The sequence below is a fragment of the Drosophila takahashii genome, unplaced genomic scaffold (genome assembly GCF_030179915.1).
Source record: "Drosophila takahashii strain IR98-3 E-12201 unplaced genomic scaffold, DtakHiC1v2 scaffold_69, whole genome shotgun sequence".
In the NCBI taxonomy this organism is placed as follows: domain Eukaryota; kingdom Metazoa; phylum Arthropoda; class Insecta; order Diptera; family Drosophilidae; genus Drosophila; species Drosophila takahashii.
In genome coordinates, this window is record NW_027221748.1 from 5,930 (window position 1) to 30,278 (window position 24,349).

Below are 24,349 nucleotides of genomic sequence, written 5' to 3' on the forward strand. Positions count from 1 at the left end.
TGAACACCGAGATCAAGTCAGCATTTGCCCTTTTGCTCTATGTGTGGTTTCTGTCCGCACTGAGCTGGCCTTGGGACACCTCCGTTATTATTTGAGAGATGTACCGCCCCAGTCAAACTCCCTACCTGGCAATGTCCTTGAATTGGATCATACCTGAGTAATTGGAGTTATACCAAATTTTCAAATCAAAAATACATAAATGCACCGTTTTATTAAAGAATTTGTTTGCGATTATATAACAAACTCGTGATACTTTGATCAAGAAGCTTGCATCAAAACCCAATACCATAAGATATAATAAATATATCCGTATAATGGCTAGGAAATGATACACGTTCCATTTAATCAAGTAAGTAAGGAAACAATAAGAGTAGTGGTATTTCATTGACGATACCAAACCGAAGTCTAATATCTCCCACTTATTCTACACCTCTTATGTCTCCTTACACTGCCAGATTAGAGTCAAGCTCAAAAGGGTCTTCTTTCCCCGCTAATTATTCCAAGCCCGTTCCCTTGGCTGTGGTTTCGCTAGATAGTAGATAGGGACAGTGTGTGTGAATCGGATCCCTCCGCTCTTATTTAACGTGGCATGTTCCACACTGAAGGGATTACAACCACGGCACTCTTATACACCCACAAGTGAGTGTATAGTGCAATGTGTCTAGGTTAAGCGCCAGACCAACGCCCCGGACTAGAAGCTATAGCTATGTACATAGCAACCACCCCGGTAGCAATTCGAATGCTTACTTGTCGGGCAAGCATTCCCCCTTGCTGAGGAGCGGGATCTATCTAAATCCCTACTGATCTTTGGGTCACAGCACCCGAGTTGTATGACGCAACTCCACGTCGAACCCGAAGGCTCTACCCGCATATGGGTGTCAACCACAGCCACCACGATACTCCCACATGGGGGCCGACCTCAATGAGCAGCCTTGGACAGCTGCTCAACCCGTGGTACCGAAATTACAGGATCGGTAGGCCTCACCCCTTAAGCTCCGACAAGCTCGGATAGGGCACCCATGTCATATTAGTCGCCTCCTACGACAAGCTATGACAAGCTGTGGTAGTATTCTTCGCCGCTAGCCACACAGCAGAGTAAATGGACTAAAAGTCCCTTCTCCTGCGGAACGCCTCATCAGCAAACACATTGAGTCGTCGAGTCCTGTCCTCATCCTCCAGAATCCTTCCAAACGTTCGGTTTTCGCCATTTCGCTGCACTCCAAGTCCATCGAGGTCGCGCAAATCTGCATAGAGGGGGCAGTCACACAAGACGTGCTGCCAATCCTCAAATGGATCGCCACATGAGCATGCGGCAGAGTCCGAGAGCGTTCTGCTATACAGAAATGCGTTCAACGATCCGTGTCCTGTCATTAAAATCCGGTGCGCATCGGGAATCCAAAGTGTGGATTCCGAAATGCAAAAGTCACATCTGAAATGAACTTGTAGGTCACCCGTCCGGATGCATCTACGTCATCCCATCTGTCTTGCCATCTGTGCAGTAGGCACTGCTCCATACGCACCATCTTCTCTTCCCAGCTTAGACCAGTGAGGTCTTCACTATACAGCAGATCGTAATCCTCCAACGGGTATCCACGCTTAAGCTTGTATTTAACTGCCATTTGCATAGCAGCCAAATCAAACGGGGGAACGCCAGCAAGAACCTGCAGTGCCACAGTGGACACTGTTCGGCATACCGGAAGGCATCCAAGAAGGATAAGCCTCTGGCAGGCAATGAGGTGCTCTCTGGCCACTTCTTGCCGCGTCGTAGTGACATACCATACCGAGGCACCAAACAGTGCACAGGGCACCATGAGTCCGGCATAAATGGTCCGCCTGGCTCGAGGACTGAGGCCCCAGTCTGCTCGAAGCACACGCGCCAATGCTGCAACGACTCCAGTCATACGCTGTCGGAGATTTCTGACGTGCTCGAGGAATTTCAAGCCTTCGCTGACTGTGATGCCAAGGTACCGGCAGCTGCTAACATACGGTAAGTTTGCTCCAGCAAATTTTACCGCAGGTGTGCGTCGAAGCACTCCATTCGGGCCACGAGCGAGTAGCTTTCTTGGTTCCTTTAGCAGCATAATAACCGTCTTGCTGGTGGAAACGGCAACGCCGACTTCCATCCCCCACGTTTCAACGATGGACATTAGTTGCGCTCCTTTTGTCTCCAGCGCGAGCCGGGAGTTTCCCTCGACGAGAAGCAGCAGATCATCCGCGTACGCACTCAGTGTGCAGTACGACTCAAGGCGTCGTAGCAGTACATCCATCAGCAGGTCCCAAATAAATGGGCCGCTGATTGACCCCTGCGGACAACCTCTAGTTACCGGGACATTAACGGTCTCGTAACTGCTTCGGATTTCTGCGCTCCTGCCGGAGAAGAAGCTCTGCCACAAGCTCATCTCTCGGCATCCCAACTCGGCCAATCGGCGCAGTGCAGCACTCCACTCCACGTTGTCGAAGGCTCCCTTGAAGTCCACGAAAATGCCGAGCACGTATCTCGCCGGGCTGGCGTGAACACTGCTCTTCACGTGCATCCAAGCATCCTCCACACAACGTCCTTGACGAAAACCGAACTGCCATCTGCAGCCTTCCGGAAGAACTTCTCTCACACGATCAACCATTATGGCCTCTAGCACCTTACCGAAGACCGGAAGTAGGCAAATTCCGCGGTACGACGATGGCTCACACCTGTCCTTGTCGGGTCCCTTGAGCAGAGCCACAACACGTGGGCATTTCCACTCTGCAGGGAAGTACCCCGACCGGATGCAGTTGGAATATATCGCCGTTAGGTGCTGAGGTATGGCGCGCCACACAGCCTTGCAAATCGTTCCGTTGATGCCGTCCATGCCAGGCGAGCGTTTGCTCTTCAACCTGGCGACACAAGCACCAACCTCAGAAACTTCCAGTGGCGGTGGGAGTTCCTCCGCTATGGCAATCGGTGCATCGGACTCCGCAACCGGAAAGAAGTTGCGGAGGAGCACACGCGCACAGTCACCCCAATTGGTGACCAGCTCGCCATTAACGCGAAGGCACCCAATCTCCGTCCGTTTCTTGCGACCTCGGCACATCTTGTAGACGCGCCCCCAGGGATCGTGTGAATTTTCTCCCCCACGAAGCGTCTCCAGCTGTCCTCCTTTGTCCTCAGGATGAGCTTCTTGTAGGCGGCTGAGGTACGTCTCAGCTCGACCACAATTAGCTCGGCCACGTCATCGTGACGACGACGTCTGGCATCCTGAAGACGGCGCCTAAGTCTCCTGACATCGCGGCGCATCGCGCTTAGGTCAGCGGTCCACCAACCTGGTCTGGATCTCGGCGATCCTGCCGTCCTCCTACCCAACAAGATCGCACACTTCGTGGACGATCCTGCGAAGGGTAGAGACTTGTTGGTCCAGCGGCGATTCTGAGAAGTCTTCCGGAAGTTCGGCTGCCCTACTCACCATTTCCTGCTCGAACAACCGCCAACGTGCATTGGAGAAGTTCCAGGACGGCACCGGAGCTAGGCTCTCAACGGCTGTATCGGTCGTCAAGTTGGCCACAACAGTAATGATGTTGTGGTCACTTAACTCCCAATTGTCCACTCTCCACTCATATGTGGCCAGCATAGATCCTGCAGTGTTGGCGATCGTCACGTCGATGTCGCTCCGTCCGTTCATGGACTCGAACGTGTACACCGAACTTGGCTGGTTTAGAACCGCAGCTCCCTTTTCCACAATCCACAGAGACAGCAGCTCACCCCGATTGTAGTTAGCAAGTCCCTCCGCGTTGGGAGGAAGCTTGCTAAACCACATGGGATGCTGCATTCGCATCAAGGCCAAGGATTGCGGGAGTTCTGCTGGCCAGCAGCAGGACCGCATCCAAGTACGTGAGGTACAAGGGTAAGTCGCCATCAAACTGGCAATATGCGGAGCATAGAAGGATTGAGCCAAATCCTCCTATAATTTTCACGCATACGCCGTAATCCGTGGTGAGGGGCTCCACTTGCATACAGATGACATCCTGGTGATTCACTAGATGGCTGCCTTTCCTTCCTATCGGTAAAGCTCCTGATACCTTCCGGCAGCTCATCCATCCTCCCGTTGCTCACATCGACGTAGGGCTCCTGCAACAGTGCGAACAGGCACCTGCTTTCACGCAATCGGACTCCGAGCTCGATGGTCGCAGCTCGTCCTTTGCCACAGTTTGCCTGGATGAAGCTAAACATGGTTAGTGTCTAGCATTCACCCGCGCCAGCACCGCCGCATACACAGGGCACCCAGCAGACAGCATGTGATGTGCTGACGGGTAGCCCTTGAAGCGGCAATTTCGGCAGTCCACAGGGTTGGGACAGCCCCGCGCACTGTGGCCAACCTGCCCGCACTGTCGGCACACCTTGTCCTTCTCGGACATCCTGCAGCTCGCAACCTTGTGGTCGAAACCAACACACCTGAGGCAGGCGTAGGTTCGTACCAAGGCACGGCAGTTGTAGGCAAACCATCCTATGTATGCCTTTGCTCCGTCGAGAACGTCCAAGCCCACTGGTCGACCTCCAGCGTCACGGTCACCGTGGCGCCATTGGCCTGCGACCAGGGCTTTTCCAGACGCACAGCCTTCTTGAACTCCGCCAGTTCCATCCTGTCGGCAAAGTTTTTTTATACAACTCCGCCATAAAGTCCTCGGGCTTGTGGGCGGTGTCCACATCCCGGATCTCTATCCTCGGCTTCAGTTGTGGGGTCCTGCTGATTTGCAGCCCAGCCTCCTGGAACTTTTTGTTGGCCATCACCTGCTTCAGCTCGCCTGACGACGGGGTACGTATAACCGCACACCACGTGCCAGTCCTCGCACCTCGTGCACGCGAACACCCAGCGCTGGGGCGATCTCCTTTCGCACCTTCTCAGCGAGCTGCTTCCCCGAGATATTCGGGTCCGCGCTGTGCACGACTGCCGACCAGGTCTCCCGCGGCTTACGCGGCAGTGGGACCGGTGCAGCAGAGGGCTGGGGCAGGCTTGGGTATGCAGCTGAATAAGACGGCGCGGTGGCAGCAGGAACCGGTCGCTGGGGTGGCGGCGGGAGCGTCTTAACCGACTGCTTAAAGCGGTCTTCAAGCACGGCGTTCCGAACATTCAGCGCGGAAATCAACGCCTCGTATCTCGCTGTGATACTCATCACTTCCTTGATGGCGCTCTGTGAGAGGCGGGCCGCGGAGTGCAACACAAATGCCTCCCTTATCGCCGCCAGCTCTTCAGCGACGCGGCCTGAGCCTGCTTTTACAACCTCCATGGCAAAGTCCTCCGATTTGTGAGCAACGGGCGAGGGGACAACGACCTCAGCTCCAGCGGCGGCAGCGGCGATCCTGGCGGCAGCAGCATCCGCGATCCTTGCGGCAGCAGATGCGGTGGCATCATTGTCAGGAGTATGGCCAGGGGCGGCAACGGGCCTACCAGCGGGTGCAGGAGGCGGCGGCATCTCGAGAGAATCAAGATCCTCCTCGACAACGGGCTCTGGGCCACCAGAGGCCCCATCCACAGCCGGCACCTTGGCTCGCGACGCATCGCGGGTCTTCCCCTGATGGCCGCGTTTCCCTCTAGGGCGACCCCTACCCCGACCTGTAGCGCTGCTACTGCGACTGCTCGCCGACTCGCTTCCGGACTCGATGGTGTCCATTGCGGACGACATCTATCGGCAACAAACAACCACCCAAAAATATAACTTAGTAAAGTAACTCACCAAATTATATTTCCAGCGATCTGGCAGCACTTAGCAATGGCACCAACCACTTAGTCCGTACACACTCCCGCTAGCACAGCTGATCGTACGAGAGAAATCCCGCACTTGTGCCTAACGCCTCTCTCCAGAGAGCACTCGCGAGAGCGCACTCTCTCAACGCACGTGGCGCAATGGAAAATTCCCAATTCGAAAAACTGCGAATTTCCACCCTTATCCTCACTTTTCAAACTCGATTCTTACACCCAGCCGTTCACCTTCACAAACCGCAAATTTTAAAACGCTTTCCAGCGCCGAAACTCGCGAATTCACCACACAAATACCCGACTGTCAGCAGCACGACTAAAAGCACGTCCGTTCAGTTGGCTACCTTAAAGTACATCTATCTCTATAGATAGGGACAGTAGGAATCTCGTTAATCCATTCATGCGCGTCACTAATTAGATGACGAGGCATTTGGCTACCTTAAGAGAGTCATAGTTACTCCCGCCGTTGACCCGCGCTTACTTGAATTTCTTCACTTTGACATTCAGAGCACTGGGCAGAAATCACATTGTGTCAACACCCGCTAGGGCCATCACAATGCTTTGTTTTAATTAGACAGTCGGATTCCCCAAGTCCGTGCCAGTTCTGAATTGATTGTTAATTGATAATCGTTATAATTAATAAGAACTAATTGGTTTGACCCAATTAGTATTCTTAAAAATTTTAGCAAGAAAGTTCCACAATTGGCTACGTAACTAACTATCCGGGGAACAAGTAACTAACATAAATGCTAGAAACTCTATTTACCCAGAACGAGCACATAAACCATGTTATTGTTTCCCAATCAAGCCCGACTATCTCAATCTTCAGAGCCAATCCTTATCCCGAAGTTACGGATCTAATTTGCCGACTTCCCTTACCTACATTATTCTATCGACTAGAGACTCTTCACCTTGGAGACCAGCTGCGGATATTGGTACGGCCTGTTGAGAAGTTTGCGTGTCCCCACCATAAATTTTCAAGGTCCGAGGAGAAAATATCGACACAACAGTATATGTCATGCTCTTCTAGCCCATCTACCATATCTCTCTGCGAAAGACTTCCATGGTAGTACGGCTATAAAACAGAAAAGAAAACTCTTCCGATATCTCTCGACGGCTTCTTTATGGTCGTTCCTGTTGCCAGGATGAGCACGAGGCCCATATTTAATAACAAACGGATACTCAACAGGTTACGGAATTGGAACCGTATTCCCTTTCGTTCAAAATTATTCAAGTATATTATATTAGCTTGATTTGTATATATTGCGTTTTTGGTTTTACTTGAAAATTTTCGGCTTTCGCCTTGAACTTAGGACCGACTAACTCGTGATCAACCACTGTTCACACGAAACCCTTCTCCACTTCAGTCCTCCAAGGTCTCATTCGATTATTTGCTACTACCACCAAGATCTGTACCAATGGCAGCTCCATGCAGGCTTACGCCAAACACTTCTACGCATACCATTGTACCTTCCTACTCACTAAAGTTTCAAAATTTATATCACAAGTAATATAAATCATCTACTTTAGCGGTAATGTATAGGTATACAACTTAAGCGCCATCCATTTTAAGGGCTAGTTGCTTCGGCAGGTGAGTTGTTACACACTCCTTAGCGGATTTCGACTTCCATGATCACCGTCCTGCTGTTTTAAGCAACCAACGCCTTTCATGGTATCTGCATGAGTTGTTAATTTGGGCACCGTAACATTACGTTTGGTTCATCCCACAGCGCCAGTTCTGCTTACCAAAAGTGGCCCACTGGGCACATTATATCATAACCTTAAACTTCATATCAAGAAAGTTAAGGTTCTTACCCATTTAAAGTTTGAGAATAGGTTAAGATCGTTTCGACCCTAAGGCCTCTAATCATTCGCTTTACCAGATAAGATTATTTTATATAATATTAAAATGCACCAGCTATCCTGAGGGAAACTTCGGAAGGAACCAGCTACTAGATGGTTCGATTGGTCTTTCGCCCCTATACTCAATTCTGACAATCGATTTGCACGTCAGAACTGTTTCGGTCTTCCATCAGGGTTTCCCCTGACTTCAACCTGATCAAGTATAGTTCACCATCTTTCGGGTCACAGCATATATGCTCAAGGTACGTTCCAGTTAGAGGCATAAATAATATAAATATCATTATACATAACTATATAGAACGCCCCGGGATTGTGTTAATTAGCTATAAATAGTTAAAAAACTAATCCCATTATTAGTCAAGTTAATTACGCTATTAGGTTTATATCCCAATAACTTGCACATATGTTAGACTCCTTGGTCCGTGTTTCAAGACGGGTCCCGAAGGTATCCTGAATCTTTCGCATTGTTAATCCTACAAGTGCATATAATAAACACAAAAATCAATGATAATCATGCCATTATATAATTCCGAAAAATTAACGCACTGTATTCATATAAATCTATCAGCACTTTATCAAATTAATAACATTTATTCTGTGTTAAAATGCAAGCAATTTAATTTGAATAAACTATAAGTTATATTTTATGATAAATTTGGTATGCTAATAGATTACAATGTCCTTATATGGAAAAAATGCACACTATTATCATAATATTGTTTAAATATTACAATTTTAATGATGAATTTTCCATAACGGATATTCAGGTTCATCGGGCTTAACCTCTAAGCAGTTTCACGTACTGTTTAACTCTCTATTCAGAGTTCTTTTCAACTTTCCCTCACGGTACTTGTTTACTATCGGTCTCATGGTTATATTTAGTTTTAGATGGAGTTTACCACCCACTTAGTGCTGCACTATCAAGCAACACGACTCTTTGGAAACATCATCTAGTAATCATTAACGTTATACGGGCCTGGCACCCTCTATGGGTAAATGGCCTCATTTAAGAAGGACTTAAATCGTTAATTTCTCATACTAGAATATTGACGCTCCATACACTGCATCTCACATTTGCCATATAGACAAAGTGACTTAGTGCTGAACTGATTTCTTTTCGCTCGCCGCTACTAAGAAAATCCTTGTTAGTTTCTTTTCCTCCCCTAATTAATATGCTTAAATTCAGGGGGTAGTCCCATATGAGTTGAGGTTGTATATAACTTTTATTTGCAATTAATTCTTTATATATAATGATAAAACATTTTATTAAATTCGTTTAAAGCTGACGTATATATATATTAATGGCATTTATTTGTAACGAATTAACGAAGAATAATAATATTGTCAACGTTTTTCATATTTCAAATCATTAATAAGAGACAATTCTAGATAATATTTTATGCTAGACATTTCTCAGTATTATTTGATTGAAAAAGAAAATATTCCTCTTCGTTTTTCTCAAAGTTTAATTACTATTGTGAGATAATGTTTTTCATATATTTGTTAATATTATGAATAAAATAATTAAATTATTTTTATCCAATAATATACCATATGCTTATAAAATTTTATTATAAAATTTGTATAAACAACTTAATTAGCATAGTCTTACAACCCTCAACCATATGTAGTCCAAGCAGCACTATAAAATTAATTAAAGTACATAACAGCATGGACTGCGATATGCGTTCAAAATGTCGATGTTCATGTGTCCTGCAGTTCACACGATGACGCACAGTTTGCTGCGTTCTTCATCGACCCATGAGCCGAGTGATCCACCGCTTAGAGTTTTATAATATTGGTTTTAAATTTGGTCAAATATGTTTTTATTGAAAGAAATTAAAAATACACCATTTTACTGGCATATATCAATTCCTTCAATAAATGTATTTATATACCTAAAATAAATGCTGCGAAATGTCTTAGTTTTATATAAACAATATATATCAAAGTATTATTTGTAATGGCATTTGTTTGTTAATATATATTGATAATTTTATATAAAACATTAACCTGAAACCAGGTACAACATTGTATATTTTAGGTTGTTGCATTATCCAATGTATGATCATCATCAAATTAGTTGGCCAATACATCTCGCAACGCGTGTATATTATGGTCCATATACACACAAAAGTTTATAATAAATATATAAAATATATTTTATTATATTAATAATTCGATTTGCTTGTTCGAATTTTATGTTTGTTTCTATTTAATTTATTTGTAATAATATTATATTATTACAATATTTCGATTTGCTTGTTCGAAATTTATTTGATCTTTTACTTTTAAGATCATATTTTTGGTATAATTATTATTATAATTATTATGTATATATATATATATATTGGTAATTTGTATTAAATTTGTATTAACAAATTTTTTTATTAACGGTAAGGATATTATACAATAATGATCCTTCCGCAGGTTCACCTACGGAAACCTTGTTACGACTTTTACTTCCTCTAAATAATCAAGTTCGGTCAACTTTTGCGAAACAACCGTAACACACAAGGCGTCACAGTGATCACGTCCGGAGACCTCACTAAATAATTCAATCGGTAGTAGCGACGGGCGGTGTGTACAAAGGGCAGGGACGTAATCAATGCGAGTTAATGACTCACACTTACTGGGAATTCCAAGTTCATGTGAACAGTTTCAGTTCACAATCCCAAGCATGAAAGTGGTTCAGCGGTTTACCCGGACCTCTCGGTCTAGGAAATACACGTTGATACTTTCATTGTAGCGCGCGTGCAGCCCAGGACATCTAAGGGCATCACAGACCTGTTATTGCTCAATCTCATTATTGCTAGACGCAATTTGTCCATTTAAGAAGCTAGTGTCCTTATAATGGGACAAACCAACAGGTACGGCTCCACTTATATAAACACATTCAAACACAATAAACATTTTACTGCCACCATGAATGAAGGCTATATAAGCTTCAACACCATAATCCTGAAGATATCTATTTAATATATTTGAGTCTCGTTCGTTATCGGAATTAACCAGACAAATCACTCCACGAACTAAGAACGGCCATGCACCACCACCCATAGATTCGAGAAAGAGCTATCAATCTGTCTTACACACTTATGTTCGGACCTGGTAAGTTTTCCCGTGTTGAGTCAAATTAAGCCGCAGGCTCCACTCCTGGTGGTGCCCTTCCGTCAATTCCTTTAAGTTTCAGCTTTGCAACCATACTTCCCCCGGAGCCCAAAAGCTTTGGTTTCCCGGGAAGCGACTGAGAGAGCCATAAAAGTAGCTACACCCAATTGCTAGCTGGCATCGTTTATGGTTAGAACTAGGGCGGTATCTGATCGCCTTCGAACCTCTAACTTTCGTTCTTGATTAATGAAAACATCTTTGGCAAATGCTTTCGCTTAAGTTAGTCTTACGACGGTCCAAGAATTTCACCTCTCGCGTCGTAATACTAATGCCCCCAAACTGCTTCTATTAATCATTACCTCTTGATCTGAAAACCAATGAAAGCAGAACAGAGGTCTTATTTCATTATCCCATGCACAGAATATTCAGGCATTTGAAGCCTGCTTTAAGCACTCTAATTTGTTCAAAGTAATTGTACCGGCCCACAATAACACTCGTTTAAGAGCACTAATGCAGGTTTTTAAATAGGAGGAACATATGAAAAAATACAAGTATTTAAACACATATAAGAACTCCACCGGTAATACGCTTACATACATAAAGGTATAGTACTAACCACAATTGTAAGTTGTACTACCCGTATGAAGCACAAGTTCAACTACGAACGTTTTAACCGCAACAACTTTAATATACGCTATTGGAGCTGGAATTACCGCGGCTGCTGGCACCAGACTTGCCCTCCAATTGGTCCTTGTTAAAGGATTTAAAGTGTACTCATTCCAATTACAGGGCCTCGGATATGAGTCCTGTATTGTTATTTTTCGTCACTACCTCCCCGAGCTGGGAGTGGGTAATTTACGCGCCTGCTGCCTTCCTTAGATGTGGTAGCCGTTTCTCAGGCTCCCTCTCCGGAATCGAACCCTGATTCCCCGTTACCCGTTGCAACCATGGTAGTCCTAGATACTACCATCAAAAGTTGATAGGGCAGACATTTGAAAGATCTGTCGTCGGTACAAGACCATACGATCTGCATGTTATCTAGAGTTCAACCAATATAACGATCTTGCGATCGCTTGGTTTTAGCCTAATAAAAGCACATGTCCCATAAGGTTCATGTTTTAATTGCATGTATTAGCTCTAGAATTACCACAGTTATCCAAGTAACTGTTAACGATCTAAGGAACCATAACTGATATAATGAGCCTTTTGCGGTTTCACTTTTAATTCGTGTGTACTTAGACATGCATGGCTTAATCTTTGAGACAAGCATATAACTACTGGCAGGATCAACCAGAATAATGTTTTCGTTCATATTTCATTCATATTTTTTGAATAGAAATTAGTAATATAAATATAATAGATTTTATTTCCATTTTATATGTTCGGTTTTTCTTAAATATTGATTTTAATTCAATATTTTTTTTTTGCTTTGTGAAATAATTCTATTTTAATTCGAATACGGCCATTTTTATATGGCATTCGTATACGTTCTTTAATTTTTACTTGTTTCGCCACTAATATAACAAGTTTATAATTGATGTTAAAGAAAAAGTACAACTTTTTTATAACACAATTTTCAATATATATTGTTCTTTCTATAAGTTTTTATTATATTATATATACATATTTCATTCTAAAATATCATTTTTGTTCAACATACATAATTATTGTATCCACACATGTACAATTTTTGTTTAACCAATATAAATATTGAGTTAAATCATTTGCATTTTGATGATAAATTTAAAATTTATCTTTTCCATATAACTCTCTGGTAATATATGATATAAAACCGAGCGCATATGAAATTATTTTGATCACTAATATTGCAATTATATTTTATTATAATGCTTTTTGTAAACACATTGTACCGGCAAGCGATACTCTGTGCCCAAACGACAGGGGATATAATAATTTAATATAAATTATCATATATACCTGCCACCAAAGATTAACGATAAAAGTCGGAAACAATTTGTTATTCTATATATAATAGAAACTTGACCTCTGTTTCACCTTATTATCATGGGTTTATAATATTAACCGCGTAGCCAAGTCTTAATTTCATTTAAGAAACAAATTTATACGGATAATATTTTGATTTTAATATATGTTGTTCTATTGATAACAAAAGTATATATTATAATATATTTTGTTCAATAGTAGATGGACTACTTACTGTACCATCCTTATTTTTTATTATTATTGATATACATTATATTGACAACAGCATATGATATTCATATGGTTTGTTCAATAATTAATTGGTGGACAACCACTGACCATCCTATAGTAGTTTTTGGCCACGACGTCTAAATATCGAAATTATTTAATTCCGTTTGCCACCCATACGATAGATATTAACTATCTATAATAATAATGTGTACGCATAAAATATTATATGTATATATATAGACCAACAGACAAGCACTTCACCCTATAGTAGTTTTTGGCCACGACGTCTATATATCGGGCATATTTAATTCTCTTTGCCACCCAACCAAAGATATTCACTTTTTTATATAAAGTATTATTTGATCATATTAATATAACCAATTATTTCTGCCATATTCATATAATTTCTTTATGAATTATTTTTTGGTCATATCCATATAATCTATATGCCGTATCCATATAATGAATACGGCATATCCATACAACTAGCCATATTTGTATGTCAATGTATATTTTATTATACATTTTTTTTCTTTATACATATAATATGGTATTTCCATATCGCTATAATTGAATTATATGTATAAGATATCATTTATATATAGCATTGCCAAAATAATATGATAAACATAAATTTTGAACAATACGGCCGGTCGGCGAGCACTGCCTCCCTATATATGTTTTTGGCCACGACGTCTAAATATTGGGTATTTTTCGTACTGCGGCCCCGGTGTATGTAAATTGGGCATATTTCGTACTGATGCCAACATATCTATATGACTCATTATTTTCTTCCATATCAATATAACTTCTTTTATTTCCATATTCAAGTAATTTCTTTATTTGCCATATCAATATAAAATATTTTTTGGTCATATTTATATAATCTATATGCCGTATCCATATAATGAATACGGCATATCCATACAACTAGCCATATTTGTATGTCAATGTATATTTTATTATACATTTTTTTTCTTTATACATATAATATGGTATTTCCATATCGCTATAATTGAATTATATGTATAAGATATCATTTATATATAGCATTGCCAAAATAATATGATAAACATAAATTTTGAACAATACGGCCGGTCGGCGAGCACTGCCTCCCTATATATGTTTTTGGCCACGACGTCTAAATATTGGGTATTTTTCGTACTGCGGCCCCGGTGTATGTAAATTGGGCATATTTCGTACTGATGCCAACATATCTATATGACTCATTATTTTCTTCCATATCAATATAACTTCTTTTATTTCCATATTCAAGTAATTTCTTTATTTGCCATATCAATATAAAATATTTTTTGGTCATATTTATATAATCTATATGCCGTATCCATATAATGAATACGGCATATCCATACAACTAGCCATATTTGTATGTCAATGTATATTTTATTATACATTTTTTTTCTTTATACATATAATATGGTATTTCCATATCGCTATAATTGAATTATATGTATAAGATATCATTTATATATAGCATTGCCAAAATAATATGATAAACATAAATTTTGAACAATACGGCCGGTCGGCGAGCACTGCCTCCCTATATATGTTTTTGGCCACGACGTCTAAATATTGGGTATTTTTCGTACTGCGGCCCCGGTGTATGTAAATTGGGCATATTTCGTACTGATGCCAACATATCTATATGACTCATTATTTTCTTCCATATCAATATAACTTCTTTTATTTCCATATTCAAGTAATTTCTTTATTTGCCATATCAATATAAAATATTTTTTGGTCATATTTATATAATCTATATGCCGTATCCATATAATGAATACGGCATATCCATACAACTAGCCATATTTGTATGTCAATGTATATTTTATTATACATTTTTTTTCTTTATACATATAATATGGTATTTCCATATCGCTATAATTGAATTATATGTATAAGATATCATTTATATATAGCATTGCCAAAATAATATGATAAACATAAATTTTGAACAATACGGCCGGTCGGCGAGCACTGCCTCCCTATATATGTTTTTGGCCACGACGTCTAAATATTGGGTATTTATCGTACTGCGGCTCCGGTGTATGTAAATTGGGCATATTTCGTACTGATGCCACCATATCCATATAACTTATTTTTTGTTCTATATCTATATAATTATTTTTTTTCCATACCTATAACTATTAAACTAATTTTTTTCCATATCCATACTTGAACTTATTATTTTTTCCCATATCCATATAACTCGTTTTTTCCATATCCACACTAGAATTTAGTATTTATCCCATATCCATATAAATCATTATTTACCATATCAATATAAATAATATTTTTCCATATTCATACTAGAACTTATTATTTCTTTAATATTCATATAACTCAATATTTTTTCATATCCATACTAGAACTTATTCTTTTTCCCATATCCATACTAGAACTTATAAATTTTCCCATATTCATATAACTAATTTTTTTCATATCCATACTAGAACATTATATTTTTGCCATATCTCTACAACTCATTTTATTCCATATCCATACCAGAACTTATTATTTCTTTAATATCCATATAACTTAATATTTTTCCATATCCATACCAGAACTTTTTATTTTTCCCATATCCATAGAACTAATTTTTTTCATATCCATACTAGAACCTAATTTTCTTCCTATATCCATATAACTTATTATTTACTATTACAATATAATTAATTTTTTCCATATCCATACTAGAGCTTATTATCTCTTCAATATCCATAAAACTCAATATTTTTTCATATCCATACTAGAACTGATTATTTTTCCCATATCCATACTAGAACTCAGTATTCTTCCCATATCCATACTACAACTTAGTATTTTTCCCATATGCATATAACTCATTATTTAGCATATCAATATAACTAATTTTTTTCCATATCCATACTAGAACTTATTATTTCTTTAATATCCATATAACTCAATATTTTTTCATATCCATACTAGAACTTATCATTTTTCCCATATTCATATAACTCATTTTTCCATATCCATACTAGAACTCTGTATTCTTTTCCATATCCATATAACTCATTTTTTTTTTCATATCCATACTAGAACTTATTATTTTTCCCATATCCACATAACTCATTTTTTTCATATCCATACTAGAACTTGTTATTTTTCCCATATCCATATAACTCATTTTTTTCATATCCATACTAGAACTTAATATTATTTTCATATCCATATAACTCATGTTTGGACTTGGAATATTTTTATACACGTCACTAATAGGATGACGATTCAATCATCTATTTTAAGAGGAACATTGACTTGCATATGTCTCTTACTTGCATGTTCGGACTTAGAATATTTTTATACACGTCACTAATAGGATGACGATTCAGTTGGCTACCTTAAGAGGTACATATACTTGCATATGTCTCTTACTTGTATGTTCGGACTTAGAATATTTTTATACACGTCACTAATAGGATGACGATTCAGTTGGCTACCTTAAGAGGTACATATACTTGCATATGTCTCTTACTTGTATGTTCGGACTTAGAATATTTTTATACACGTCACTAATAGGATGACGATTCAGTTGGCTACCTTAAGAGGTACATATACTTGCATATGTCTCTTATTTGCATGTTCGGACTTAGAATATTTTTATACGCGTCACTAATAGGATGACGATTCAGTTGGCTACCTTAAGAGGTACATATACTTGCATATGTCTCTTATTTGCATGTTCGGACTTAGAATATTTGTATACGCGTCACTAATAGGATGACGATTCAGTTGGCTACCTTAAGAGGTACATATACTTGCATATGTCTCTTACTTGCATGTTCGGACTTAGAATATTTGTATACACGTCACTAATAGGATGACGATTCAGTTGGCTACCTTAAGAAGTACATATACTTGCATATGTCTCTTATTTGCATGTTCGGACTTAGAATATTTTTATACGCGTCACTAATAGGATGACGATACATATGGCTACCATTGTTAAATATATTTAAATAAAATTTATTTAAATATAATTATTATTTTATATATATATATTTTATATATATATATATTCTGACTTAAAAAAGCCAAACAAAATAAACACAATTAAATTTATGTTTATTATCGAATCATCAAGCAAAGGATAAGCTTCAGTGGATCGCAGTATGGCAGCTGCTCAACCACTTACAACACCTTGCCTGTTACAAAAGTCGTTTACAATTGATTCTAGGCTTTGTCATTGTATTAAATAATGCTTTTATATGTAACTAGCGCGGCATCAGGTGATCGAAGATCCTCCCAATTTACTATGTTACAAATTACATTGGCATCACATCCATTGTCGTTTATAAAGTAAATTATAAACTTTAAATGGTTTAGAAGCCATACAATGCAAATTGCCCCTTATTTATCATTGCAGTCCAGCACGGATACGACCTTAGAGGCGTTCAGGCATAATCCAACGGACGTAGCGTCATACCACTGTTCGCTCGAACAAGTATTGTGCCATTGGTCCGTACCTGCGGTTCCTCTCGTACTACGCAGGAATGCTGTCGCAACAACGTTTTGTCATTAGTAGGGTAAAACTAACCTGTCTCACGACGGTCTAAACCCAGCTCACGTTCCCTTGCATGGGTGAACAATCCAACGCTTGGTGAATTTTGCTTCACAATGATAGGAAGAGCCGACATCGAAGGATCAAAAAGCGACGTCGCTATGAACGCTTGGCCGCCACAAGCCAGTTATCCCTATGGTAACTTTTCTGACACCTCTTGTTAAAAACTCTTTAAACCAAAAGGATCGATAGGCCGAGCTTTTGCTGTCCCTGTGTGTACTGAACACCGAGATCAAGTCAGCATTTGCCCTTTTGCTCTATGTGTGGTTTCTGTCCGCACTGAGCTGGCCTTGGGACACCTCCGTTATTATTTGAGAGATGTACCGCCCCAGTCAAACTCCCTACCTGGCAATGTCCTTGAATTGGATCATACCTGAGTAATTGGAGTTATACCAAATTTTCAAATCAAAAATACATAAATGCACCGTTTTATTAAAGAATTTGTTTGCGATTATATAACAAACTCGTGATACTTTGATCAAGAAGCTTGCATCAAAACCCAATACCATAAGATATAATAAATATATCCGTATAATGGCTAGGAAATGATACACGTTCCATTTAATCAAGTAAGTAAGGAAACAATAAGAGTAGTGGTATTTCATTGACGATACCAAACCGAAGTCTAATATCTCCCACTTATTCTACACCTCTTATGTCTCCTTACACTGCCAGATTAGAGTCAAGCTCAAAAGGGTCTTCTTTCCCCGCTAATTATTCCAAGCCCGTTCCCTTGGCTGTGGTTTCGCTAGATAGTAGATAGGGACAGTAGGAATCTCGTTAATCCATTCATGCGCGTCACTAATTAGATGACGAGGCATTTGGCTACCTTAAGAGAGTCATAGTTACTCCCGCCGTTGACCCGCGCTTACTTGAATTTCTTCACTTTGACATTCAGAGCACTGGGCAGAAATCACATTGTGTCAACACCCGCTAGGGCCATCACAATGCTTTGTTTTAATTAGACAGTCGGATTCCCCAAGTCCGTGCCAGTTCTGAATTGATTGTTAATTGATAATCGTTATAATTAATAAGAACTAATTGGTTTGACCCAATTAGTATTCTTAAAAATTTTAGCAAGAAAGTTCCACAATTGGCTACGTAACTAACTATCCGGGGAACAAGTAACTAACATAAATGCTAGAAACTCTATTTACCCAGAACGAGCACATAAACCATGTTATTGTTTCCCAATCAAGCCCGACTATCTCAATCTTCAGAGCCAATCCTTATCCCGAAGTTACGGATCTAATTTGCCGACTTCCCTTACCTACATTATTCTATCGACTAGAGACTCTTCACCTTGGAGACCAGCTGCGGATATTGGTACGGCCTGTTGAGAAGTTTGCGTGTCCCCACCATAAATTTTCAAGGTCCGAGGAGAAAATATCGACACAACAGTATATGTCATGCTCTTCTAGCCCATCTACCATATCTCTCTGCGAAAGACTTCCATGGTAGTACGGCTATAAAACAGAAAAGAAAACTCTTCCGATATCTCTCGACGGCTTCTTTATGGTCGTTCCTGTTGCCAGGATGAGCACGAGGCCCATATTTAATAACAAACGGATACTCAACAGGTTACGGAATTGGAACCGTATTCCCTTTCGTTCAAAATTATTCAAGTATATTATATTAGCTTGATTTGTATATATTGCGTTTTTGGTTTTACTTGAAAATTTTCGGCTTTCGCCTTGAACTTAGGACCGACTAACTCGTGATCAACCACTGTTCACACGAAACCCTTCTCCACTTCAGTCCTCCAAGGTCTCATTCGATTATTTGCTACTACCACCAAGATCTGTACCAATGGCAGCTCCATGCAGGCTTACGCCAAACACTTCTACGCATACCATTGTACCTTCCTACTCACTAAAGTTTCAAAATTTATATCACAAGTAATATAAATCATCTACTTTAGCGGTAATGTATAGGTATACAACTTAAGCGCCATCCATTTTAAGGGCTAGTTGCTTCGGCAGGTGAGTTGTTACACACTCCTTAGCGGATTTCGACTTCCATGATCACCGTCCTGCTGTTTTAAGCAACCAACGCCTTTCATGGTATCTGCATGAGTTGTTAATTTGGGCACCGTAACATTACGTTTGGTTCATCCCACAGCGCCAGTTCTGCTTACCAAAAGTGGCCCACTGGGCACATTATATCATAACCTTAAACTTCATATCAAGAAAGTTAAGGTTCTTACCCATTAAAAGTTTGAGAATAGGTTAAGATCGTTTCGACCCTAAGGCCTCTAATCATTCGCTTTACCAGATAAGATTATTTTATATAATATTAAAATGCACCAGCTATCCTGAGGGAAACTTCGGAAGGAACCAGCTACTAGATGGTTCGATTGGTCTTTCGCCCCTATACTCAATTCTGACAATCGATTTGCACGTCAGAACTGTTTCGGTCTTCCATCAGGGTTTCCCCTGACTTCAACCTGATCAAGTATAGTTCACCATCTTTCGGGTCACAGCATATATGCTCAAGGTACGTTCCAGTTAGAGGCATAAATAATATAAATATCATTATACATAACTATATAGAACGCCCCGGGATTGTGTTAATTAGCTATAAATAGTTAAAAAACTAATCCCATTATTAGTCAAGTTAATTACGCTATTAGGTTTATATCCCAATAACTTGCACATATGTTAGACTCCTTGGTCCGTGTTTCAAGACGGGTCCCGAAGGTATCCTGAATCTTTCGCATTGTTAATCCTACAAGTGCATATAATAAACACAAAAATCAATGATAATCATGCCATTATATAATTCCGAAAAATTAACGCACTGTATTCATATAAATCTATCAGCACTTTATCAAATTAATAACATTTATTCTGTGTTAAAATGCAAGCAATTTAATTTGAATAAACTATAAGTTATATTTTATGATAAATTTGGTATGCTAATAGATTACAATGTCCTTATATGGAAAAAATGCACACTATTATCATAATATTGTTTAAATATTACAATTTTAATGATGAATTTTCCATAACGGATATTCAGGTTCATCGGGCTTAACCTCTAAGCAGTTTCACGTACTGTTTAACTCTCTATTCAGAGTTCTTTTCAACTTTCCCTCACGGTACTTGTTTACTATCGGTCTCATGGTTATATTTAGTTTTAGATGGAGTTTACCACCCACTTAGTGCTGCACTATCAAGCAACACGACTCTTTGGAAACATCATCTAGTAATCATTAACGTTATACGGGCCTGGCACCCTCTATGGGTAAATGGCCTCATTTAAGAAGGACTTAAATCGTTAATTTCTCATACTAGAATATTGACGCTCCATACACTGCATCTCACATTTGCCATATAGACAAAGTGACTTAGTGCTGAACTGATTTCTTTTCGCTCGCCGCTACTAAGAAAATCCTTGTTAGTTTCTTTTCCTCCCCTAATTAATATGCTTAAATTCAGGGGGTAGTCCCATATGAGTTGAGGTTGTATATAACTTTTATTTGCAATTAATTCTTTATATATAATGATAAAACATTTTATTAAATTCGTTTAAAGCTGACGTATATATATATTAATGGCATTTATTTGTAACGAATTAACGAAGAATAATAATATTGTCAACGTTTTTCATATTTCAAATCATTAATAAGAGACAATTCTAGATAATATTTTATGCTAGACATTTCTCAGTATTATTTGATTGAAAAAGAAAATATTCCTCTTCGTTTTTCTCAAAGTTTAATTACTATTGTGAGATAATGTTTTTCATATATTTGTTAATATTATGAATAAAATAATTAAATTATTTTTATCCAATAATATACCATATGCTTATAAAATTTTATTATAAAATTTGTATAAACAACTTAATTAGCATAGTCTTACAACCCTCAACCATATGTAGTCCAAGCAGCACTATAAAATTAATTAAAGTACATAACAGCATGGACTGCGATATGCGTTCAAAATGTCGATGTTCATGTGTCCTGCAGTTCACACGATGACGCACAGTTTGCTGCGTTCTTCATCGACCCATGAGCCGAGTGATCCACCGCTTAGAGTTTTATAATATTGGTTTTAAATTTGGTCAAATATGTTTTTATTGAAAGAAATTAAAAATACACCATTTTACTGGCATATATCAATTCCTTCAATAAATGTATTTATATACCTAAAATAAATGCTGCGAAATGTCTTAGTTTTATATAAACAATATATATCAAAGTATTATTTGTAATGGCATTTGTTTGTTAATATATATTGATAATTTTATATAAAACATTAACCTGAAACCAGGTACAACATTGTATATTTTAGGTTGTTGCATTATCCAATGTATGATCATCATCAAATTAGTTGGCCAATACATCTCGCAACGCGTGTATATTATGGTCCATATACACACAAAAGTTTATAATAAATATATAAAATATATTTTATTATATTAATAATTCGATTTGCTTGTTCGAATTTTATGTTTGTTTCTATTTAATTTATTTGTAATAATATTATATTATTACAATATTTCGATTTGCTTGTTCGAAATTTATTTGATCTTTTACTTTTAAGATCATATTTTTGGTATAATTATTATTATAATTATTATGTATATATATATATATATTGGTAATTTGTATTAAATTTGTATTAACAAATTTTTTTATTAACGGTAAGGATATTATACAATAATGATCCTTCCGCAGGTTCACCTACGGAAACCTTGTTACGACTTTTACTTCCTCTAAATAATCAAGTTCGGTCAACTTTTGCGAAACAACCGTAACACACAAGGCGTCACAGTGATCACGTCCGGAGACCTCACTAAATAATTCAATCGGTAGTAGCGACGGGCGGTATGTACAAAGGGCAGGGACGTAATCAATGCGAGTTAATGACTCACACTTACTGGGAATTCCAAGTTCATGTGAACAGTTTCAGTTCACAATCCCAAGCATGAAAGTGGTTCAGCGGTTTACCCGGACCTCTCGGTCTAGGAAATACACGTTGATACTTTCATTGTAGCGCGCGTGCAGCCCAGGACATCTAAGGGCATCACAGACCTGTTATTGCTCAATCCCATTATTGCTAGACGCAATTTGTCCATTTAAGAAGCTAGTGTCCTTATAATGGGACAAACCAACAGGTACGGCTCCACTTATATAAACACATTCAAACACAATAAACATTTTACTGCCACCATGAATGAAGGCTATATAAGCTTCAACACCATAATCCTGAAGATATCTATTTAATATATTTGAGTCTCGTTCGTTATCGGAATTAACCAGACAAATCACTCCACGAACTAAGAACGGCCATGCACCACCACCCATAGATTCGAGAAAGAGCTATCAATCTGTCTTACACACTTATGTTCGGACCTGGTAAGTTTTCCCGTGTTGAGTCAAATTAAGCCGCAGGCTCCACTCCTGGTGGTGCCCTTCCGTCAATTCCTTTAAGTTTCAGCTTTGCAACCATACTTCCCCCGGAGCCCAAAAGCTTTGGTTTCCCGGGAAGCGACTGAGAGAGCCATAAAAGTAGCTACACCCAATTGCTAGCTGGCATCGTTTATGGTTAGAACTAGGGCGGTATCTGATCGCCTTCGAACCTCTAACTTTCGTTCTTGATTAATGAAAACATCTTTGGCAAATGCTTTCGCTTAAGTTAGTCTTACGACGGTCCAAGAATTTCACCTCTCGCGTCGTAATACTAATGCCCCCAAACTGCTTCTATTAATCATTACCTCTTGATCTGAAAACCAATGAAAGCAGAACAGAGGTCTTATTTCATTATCCCATGCACAGAATATTCAGGCATTTGAAGCCTGCTTTAAGCACTCTAATTTGTTCAAAGTAATTGTACCGGCCCACAATAACACTCGTTTAAGAGCACTAATGCAGGTTTTTAAATAGGAGGAACATATGAAAAAATACAAGTATTTAAACACATATAAGAACTCCACCGGTAATACGCTTACATACATAAAGGTATAGTACTAACCACAATTGTAAGTTGTACTACCCGTATGAAGCACAAGTTCAACTACGAACGTTTTAACCGCAACAACTTTAATATACGCTATTGGAGCTGGAATTACCGCGGCTGCTGGCACCAGACTTGCCCTCCAATTGGTCCTTGTTAAAGGATTTAAAGTGTACTCATTCCAATTACAGGGCCTCGGATATGAGTCCTGTATTGTTATTTTTCGTCACTACCTCCCCGAGCTGGGAGTGGGTAATTTACGCGCCTGCTGCCTTCCTTAGATGTGGTAGCCGTTTCTCAGGCTCCCTCTCCGGAATCGAACCCTGATTCCCCGTTACCCGTTGCAACCATGGTAGTCCTAGATACTACCATCAAAAGTTGATAGGGCAGACATTTGAAAGATCTGTCGTCGGTACAAGACCATACGATCTGCATGTTATCTAGAGTTCAACCAATATAACGATCTTGCGATCGCTTGGTTTTAGCCTAATAAAAGCACATGTCCCATAAGGTTCATGTTTTAATTGCATGTATTAGCTCTAGAATTACCACAGTTATCCAAGTAACTGTTAACGATCTAAGGAACCATAACTGATATAATGAGCCTTTTGCGGTTTCACTTTTAATTCGTGTGTACTTAGACATGCATGGCTTAATCTTTGAGACAAGCATATAACTACTGGCAGGATCAACCAGAATAATGTTTTCGTTCATATTTCATTCATATTTTTTGAATAGAAATTAGTAATATAAATATAATAGATTTTATTTCCATATTATATGTTCGGTTTTTCTTAAATATTGATTTTAATTCAATATTTTTTTTTTGCTTTGTGAAATAATTCTATTTTAATTCGAATACGGCCATTTTTATATGGCATTCGTATACGTTCTTTAATTTTTACTTG

The 24,349-nt window shown here is 39.2% G+C and overlaps 5 non-coding genes and 1 pseudogene across 5 annotated transcripts; all 6 read right to left on the minus strand.

The window, feature by feature from the left end:
• Positions 1–6,050: 6,050 nt before the first annotated feature.
• Positions 6,051–8,802, minus strand: LOC138914640 (large subunit ribosomal RNA; annotated as a pseudogene).
• A 398-nt stretch (positions 8,803–9,200) lies between these two features.
• On the minus strand, positions 9,201–9,379 carry LOC138914633 (5.8S ribosomal RNA). Its single transcript, XR_011420457.1, has one exon. It is a non-coding gene; the product is annotated as a 5.8S ribosomal RNA (ribosomal RNA).
• A 623-nt stretch (positions 9,380–10,002) lies between these two features.
• LOC138914644 (small subunit ribosomal RNA) lies at positions 10,003–11,997 on the minus strand. Its single transcript, XR_011420465.1, has one exon. It is a non-coding gene; the product is annotated as a small subunit ribosomal RNA (ribosomal RNA).
• Positions 11,998–16,988: 4,991 nt separating this feature from the next.
• On the minus strand, positions 16,989–20,945 carry LOC138914638 (large subunit ribosomal RNA). The gene has a single exon (XR_011420461.1). It is a non-coding gene; the product is annotated as a large subunit ribosomal RNA (ribosomal RNA).
• A 398-nt stretch (positions 20,946–21,343) lies between these two features.
• On the minus strand, positions 21,344–21,522 carry LOC138914641 (5.8S ribosomal RNA). The gene has a single exon (XR_011420462.1). It is a non-coding gene; the product is annotated as a 5.8S ribosomal RNA (ribosomal RNA).
• Positions 21,523–22,145: 623 nt separating this feature from the next.
• Positions 22,146–24,140, minus strand: LOC138914635 (small subunit ribosomal RNA). Its single transcript, XR_011420459.1, has one exon. It is a non-coding gene; the product is annotated as a small subunit ribosomal RNA (ribosomal RNA).
• Positions 24,141–24,349: the final 209 nt, after the last annotated feature.